An 8,062-nucleotide genomic window follows, 5' to 3' on the forward strand; every position below is an offset into this window, starting at 1 on the left:
ATTTGTTTCCTTTTTTGAAGATTTATGGCAATTTTTATTTATTTTTCAAATTAATTCTTGTTTTTTGATGATTGAATGACAAATTGATTTATTTAATTAAATATGTAAAAGATATTTAATTAAAATAAATAAGATAATTATTTAAAATGATTTACTTGGAATGATTTAATTAATTAAATAAATATTTAATTAACATTGAGTGATTAATTTTGCCATGTGACATTGATGATTTTAGAAATTACTTGTGTGCTCAAGATTTATTTAATTACCTTCGATTAGGACCTTGGTGACGCTGTCTAGATTAGGGGCTCATGGTTTAGATGACCATTTTTAGGGTATTACATTTGCCCCTCTTTGAATTAATGTGCAAGCAATGCGTTGGTTCAAAGAATAGTTGATGTCTAGGAGATACCAGTTCCGAACTTGATTGATCACGAACCAGATGAAGAGTGAGGCGTTTATCTTGATTTGAAGCGATGAAGCTGAACAGAGCTGATTAAAGCGATACTGATCCCGAACTTGATTGAACTAGGAACGATAGAGAGCAAAGATACCAAACTTGAACTTGATTGATCAAGAAGTGGATCTTACTGATCTAGAACTTGATTGAGCTAGACACAGTGAGCGAAGATAAAATCGATCTTGAATTTGATTGATCAAGATACAATGAGCGAAGATAAACTGTCCACCTTGATTCAATGCGATGTAACTGAACACCTTCTTAGATTGAGTGTGATCAAAGATACTCTTTAAACCCTTGATTGAGTTTAAATGAATAATCAGCTTGATGAAAAGCTATGAAACTGATTAACGTTAAGAAACTAATTCAGACAAAGACAATGTCAGCTTGATATGAAGCGATAAAACTAATATGCCCCTAGAGATTGATTTGATGAAGCTTAGCTGCTTGAAGATTTAAAAAAAAATTTGACATTTGAAGATGTGAGGTTATAAGGTCATGAGTATGCCCCCTCGGGAGCGAAATCGAAAGATGGCGAGGGTTGTGCAGTGATTTTAAGCAATTTTTTTGAGCGATTATAAGTTATTTGAGCACAAAGATTAATGTTGAAGTTTACTCAGTGATAAAATGTCTTCAGTAGTCAGGAGACAGGTGATTGACTCGGAGTGGACGACCAGGTTTCATTGACGTAAAGTTGACTTGGTTGATACTGCTTAGGACATGTTAATTGCTCATCTGATTACCCTAAGACTAGGATAGTGATCGGTTTCAAGACATGAGGGTTCTAAAAGAACCAGGATGTCACGAAAGTGACTAAAAGATATGTACAAGCTAAAGCAAAGATGCAACATTTCAGTACAAGAGATATGACTACCCTAGACAAAATCCAGCAGCCATATTGATCTATGTCATTGTTTTGATTTGTGTGATCATTGATAGGAATGTTTGGTTTCAAAGAGTAAGTACCCCGTATAAGACCGATTTGTCTGGTTTCGAGTGTACCCTTCCTTGTATAAGACATGTTGATGTTTGATAGAGTTTGATAGATTGATTAACAAGACATGCGATAAGTTTGCCCCAAGTGTCTAGCAAGGTAAAAGGGATTTTGAGTACGTGAATGGATAAGCGAATGATGGTGGGCACTTTCAAGGACTATCTCACAATGTTAATCCAAGCACAAGGTCCAAATATAGCAATGTAAAGCAAGGATTTTAGCGATGTAAAGCAAGGATATAGCGTAACAAAGCCATATGGTCCAAAGAAGTGGCCATGTCAAGAGGTTTGTGGAAAACATGTATTTACATTTTGTCCATAGTGTTGATCAAGATCTGGATAGGGGACAAATAGGATAATCAAGATCAAAAGGGAGTAATGAAGGATGTAAGCAAGCAATGAATAGGAGCAAAGGGTCTGGATCAAGTGTAATAGATAGGACATAGGAAGCCTGCAAGGATCCTTAACCTTGTCAAGATCAAAGGTGGAAAAGGGATATGAATGTAGATAGAGAGGATGAGGGATAATGGAGGATGAAGGATAATGGAGGAAGAAGGATAATAGATGGATGAAAATGGATGGAACTTGTCCCCAGTGTAAAGTGCAAAAGGATAATGGATTATGCATGACGCCTTTTTGCCAGTTTTTCATCATGGTACTTGCCCAAGGCACCACAAGAAGTGGTTTTCACACAAGGACAAATTTATTTCTCTTTACTTTTTTTTGGGGGGGGGAAGATAATGCAAGAATGACAGGGGATGGAAGAAGGACCTCAATGTCTCGCTTCTTTGGATGGTACCATTGGAATATGAGTTGCAATAAACCATGGTTATGAAGGTATGCTCAAATATGTTGGGAGGATAATGAAATGAAACCAGGGCAAGGATTTATGCAAAGGATTAGATAAGAGGGATGGAAGGGTGAAAAAGAGGTGTTGGATAATGGATGAGATATTGGAAGGATTTTTTATGGATAGATGGAAATGCTGGAAAGATCAACATTGGCACACGCCTTGAGGGATGGTGGACATATGGAAGAGAAGTGAATCTCAAATTTTGAGATTTGGATGGAGGAAAGGTTACAAATTTTGGGGCATAAGAACCCAAAATGGATGAAGGAGGTGATGGAGGAATAGACACGGAAGGTTTGGATGGAGGAACAACAATTTTGGATGCCAGTTTTGATTTTTCTTTAGACTTTTGTGCTTCAAGGAGACGCTTAGGGATCCACATGGTTTTTGACTTTTCATGATTTTGTAGTTCCTTAGAGTGCATTGCTTGTACAAGTGCCTTAGGAACCCATATAACTTTTGACTTTTCTTCTTTATTTGTGGACCTTTGTGGCGTTTTGTATTTTTCTTTTTCTTTTTGGATCATATTTTGCTTTGTTTTGACATGTCGATTAGATGGGACATGTTGATCCTATTACTTGACTTATGACTTTTATGCTTGGCATCTAAATTGCTTGGAGGGAGATGCGTGGATAGATAGGAATGATATGGAGGTCTTTTAGATGGATGAAAGGTACTCGTAGATGTGTGCCTTTGTTGATCTTGAATAAGGGATGGAGGGATATAGGGACCTAGAATGGATGGAAGTGATGATGGGGAAAGCGTATATTTGGATTTAACTGGAGAAATGTAGGATTTATGAGGGATACCAACATCTTGAGAGTGAGAAATGTAGCCATTATAATCAAGATTTTGTTTTATAGCAGGCTACCTTGTCTATGAATGTCTAACCCTTTTCTTTGATAATGCATGCTTTGAAAGATCTTTTTAACAAAGGGTTTCTTCTTACTTTTGTTGCTAGAGGCAAGTCCATTTTGAGGTGGAGGTGTCCTGCAAGGTATGATAGGATCGTGAGAGGGCTTTATGGGAATGATGGACTCTTGAGGTGAACATGGAGGATTATGACAAGGAGATGAAGGGATACTTTGATCTTGACATGGAAGAGGACCATTGGATAGAGTAGGAAGGGTGTTTGACTCTTCATTTTGAATAGGATCATTTGAAAAGGTGGAAGAGGCATCATGATCTTGCTTAGGAAGTAGACTAGGAATGGGATTTGGAAGGATGGTTTGCTCTTGAGATGGAAGGGGGTCATCTTGGAAGAAATGGGAAGGTATAAGGGGATCATCATGGGATTCTAGTGAAATAGGATCTTTTTCAATCATTAGATGGGATTGAGGAGTTTTGGTGTCTTAATCTTGATTTATGATAGGACTTGTTTCTTCATTTTTCAGGTTATCCTCTTGACAGGGAGTCACTTCTAAGGAAGGGATAGGATTTTTCATAGGCATAGGGGATTCTTGGAAGGTCTCCATATTTTGACATGATGGGGAAGCATTTTGGAAAGGCCCTTCTAGAGTGGGTATGATTGGAATTGGAGTGCATGATGGCATAGGATCTGGGATTTTTAAATCATGTGAGGAACTTGTATCAATATTGGCATTAACTTGGATTTCCATAAGAGATAGCCCTTGAGGGTAAACATGAGAAGTTTCATTGTTTGAAGGGGATGGTATGGATTTTTGTTGAGAATTATAGGAGATGAAGGCATCATGGAAGGGATGAAGGCCACATATGGAGCCTTGCTAAACATAGGTTCATGATTCTGATCATGCTTAGAAGTAGTTCCTTCTTTTTCTTTAGGTGAGTCAATAGGATCTTCAATTTCAATGACACCATTATCAATGAGATCTTGAATCTTATGTTTTAATTCCATACACATTGAAGTCTTATGTTTGTTATGCCTATGATATGCACAGTAATTACTCAAAACTTCACATCCCCATGTGTTCTTTTTAGGCAATATGATAAGATTGTTCTTAAGAAGCTCTCCCAAAGCTGACTCAATAGATTGCCCCAAAGGTGTAATCTGTCTATAGATGTCTTTTTGTCTTGGTGAAGGTGTTTTGTGATCTTGTATGAGATTTGGTCTTTGATTGTCAATTATTTGCTAGTATTTGATCATCAAATCACATAATCGTTTTAGCATTCCTTGAAGTTTCTCACTCTTGATATCATGCATTTGTTTTTCAAATGGAGTCATTGATTTATTTTGTTGGATTTTCATGTCATACATTTCTTTCTTGATATCTTGAAGCATTTGAGCCAAGGTAGCCATGAGAATTGGAGATAAGGGAGCCATGGGCTTCTTACTTTTGTCAAAAAATTTAGAAGAGCTTCTGGTTTGAACATGCATTTACAACCGATAGGACCGAGAGCTAGATGTGTTGCAAAAGTCAAGATCAAATTGTAGCTAGTTGTTCATTTAACGTAGTGATTGAGTGAAGTAACTAAGATCTGGTTTGGTTTTAAGAATGATCTATCCTGTATAAGACATTATCTAAGTTAACTTAGGTTTGATAGGATGTTGATTGAACTAGCTGAGAGATGATCGACAAAATTGTGCAATGCAACAACAAGGGTACACTATCGAGATTGTTTATGCTCAGAATTATGATAACAAGCTTTATGCTCGTTGTAGACTAATCTGAGCAATTTTGACTGTTTTGACTGACAAGATCAGGAATTCATACGATAGAGGATTGGACAGAGATGAGATTCTGACAGACAGAGTTTCAATGACTGGTGACTACCAGTTTTTGATAAGGACTAAGTTTTTGACGTTTGACAGAGACCAATTTTGGACACAGACAATTTGTCACTGAATTGTTTGATATTGTTTGATTTGTTTTCTCCAGTTTTAGTATTTCAATTTCAATTTCAGGGATGAAAACACAGAAAACACACAAGATATATAATAATTCAATCACAACACACTAACCCTATAGAAGTTGGCTTAGAGAAGAAAATCTTTGCTTGTTGACTTAGGTACACACCCAATAGCTAATCAGAATACGACCGCTAAGTCTCACACAATGGATTCTCAACGTCGTATTAGCCAACTCCAAATGCTAATGGGGGCATGATATGGCAAGTGTCTTCGGAGAGTTACTATCTCTCTTGCACAAAGATTATCCCCCTTTCGAAGGTGAACCGGGTAGCTTCTATCTCATAGTTCTTAGTCAAGAATTATGTTTGAAATTACTTCTTGAAGTCACGCAAGCATGATTGAGGCCTATAGCCCGACAAGGTACCAAAACAAGTTGTAGTCACGTAAACGTGATTGAGACCGCCAGACCCTACAAAATGCTCGATATGAGAGATCTCAAAGAGAAAACTCAAATAATCCCATCCTCTGAGACTTTAATCACCAGAGGCCTATTTATTATAGTGAGTTGGAATGCTCAGGTCCAACTGCACTCACTTGGGTCATTCTCACAGGCTGATTACTTTTTCCCACTGTGATAGGCCTGCTAAAGGTACACAAATCTCAAAACTTAGAAAAAAGCTTCGAGGGTCTAGATTTCTGATCGTCTGTAAAAGACAAGAGCATACTCTCCTACCTCTCATATTTTTTTGAAAACACAAAAGATAGATTTATTCTTTAACCAGATAGCAATTTAAGTGCCTAAAAATTAATTTAAATAATACACGATTTTTGGTCGATTATCTTTAGGCAACTTGCAAAACCAATGCATCAGTAGTCATGTTGTTTTTTTATTCTTTGATAGACGTATGTTTGATTGATAAATTATTTGTCAAACAGACCTACAAACATTTAAAGCCCAAAATTAGTTTCCAAAATAACATAAAAAAAATCATCAAAAGAAAATTCTAGCATGCAAACTGTAAATTAAACTAATCTAACAAGAATTTCCATTTTTTATGACTATCCTAGTTATGACAGTTTTGATAGTACTGCCCTCTGTCATTTATAACTTTTCAAGCAGATATAATTAAGAAAATCTCTTTGATAGAAATGTGGAAAACTTGATTGTACAGAACATATTTAAGTTTTGTTTAGATTCAACAATTCAATAAAAAGTTATGCCCTCCGAACAAAGACCATTTTTTACTGTCAGAGAAGAATAAGTAAAATGATGGTACTGCACTCTGTCATTCCTAACTTTCATACCAGAAATGATTAGGAAAATCGCTTCGGTGAAACTATAGAAAACTTAGTTTTCAATGACATATCAAAAATTGGTTTAGATCCAACGGTTCACTAAAAATTTATGCCCTCCAAAAAGAGACAATGTTTTACTGTCACAGAAGAACAAACAAAAAGAAAGATTTTTATTTGCAAATTTAACACATGTTTATTAGTTATAAAAACCAAACATTAAATTTGTTCAAGAAACATTAGAAATATTGTAGTCATGGGTTCGAGCCCCACGGTGGGCGCCAAAAATGTGTGTGTGAAAAGTGGACATGTATCTGTATCTGAAATACACAACACTTCAATTAAGTCATTAGATGCATGGTTAGTAAATCAATAATCAATGAATAATAAACCATTACAAAGCGACCCATTGCATTCTAGTAGATGCGAGGTTAGATTGCTCTCAGAATGCTAAGCTATCCAGTGACTAGACAACACCTAAACAAAGGATTTTTAAATCTATATGAGCATGAATATGAGCTAAATGGATGCAAGATTTAAGCTAGATATGCAAGGTTAATCTAACATGATTTAAGCAATATATAAAAATTTAATATGCAATATCTCAATGCAAATTATCAATGAACCTAGAGAAAAAACAACATAATAACAATATATTCTCCAAGATTTTTGAATGAGAGATGAGAACCTGAATTTATAGATAATTAAGAAAGAAACCAAAGGCTGAGATCAAATGATGATGAGCGGTCAAGATTTTCCAAGAGGAAGCACAATCCAGGTGAATTGATGTGATTGAATGCTTTTCTCAGTTTTAAAGGAAATTGAACTAAAATTAAGATAAAATCAGAAGAAAAAAAACTGATTTATTCTCTATTTCATTCAATTTTAATAGTTAATTGTTTTAATGCCTTCTTTGAGATTATTTAACAATTTTTAATTTGTTTATTCAAGATTATCTCCAATTGATTTCTTTTCTCAAATTTTAATTCTTTTTTTGTCAATTAATTCCTTTTTTGAAGATTTGTGCTCATAATTTCCAATTCCTCTTTCTTGATTTGTTTCCTTTTTTGAAGATTTATGGCAATTTTTATTTATTTTTCAAAATAATTCTTCTTTTTTGATGATTGAATGAATTTAATTAAATATGCAAAAGATATTTAATTAAAATAAATAAGATAATTATTTAAAATGATTTACTTGGAATGATTTAATTAATTAAATCAATATTTAGTTAACATTGAGTGATTAATTTTGCCATGTGACATTGATGATTTTAAAAATTACTTGTGTGCTCAAGATTTATTTAATTGCCTTTGGTTAGGACCTTGGTGACGTTGTCAAGATTAGGGGCTCATGGTTTAGATGACCATTTTTAGGGTATTACACTACCCACCTAATCAATTAATTAGATTATCACTTTATTATCTGACTTTCGATGGGTTATCCTGCCAACCACTTTGGGTGCGACCCCCACTCGAAAGACACTCTCTCAAATGACACTAAACAAACATGGTTATTCCACGAGGACCCTATGGCGTAGCAGACAACCATAACACCACTATCAAGAAACAAGTGGTCAAAACAAGGACATACTGACTCTTGTTTAACAATAAGGCAAAGACACTACATGGTTAAG

This window comes from Cryptomeria japonica, chromosome 5, assembly GCF_030272615.1.
Source record: "Cryptomeria japonica chromosome 5, Sugi_1.0, whole genome shotgun sequence".
Lineage (NCBI taxonomy): Eukaryota > Viridiplantae > Streptophyta > Pinopsida > Cupressales > Cupressaceae > Cryptomeria > Cryptomeria japonica.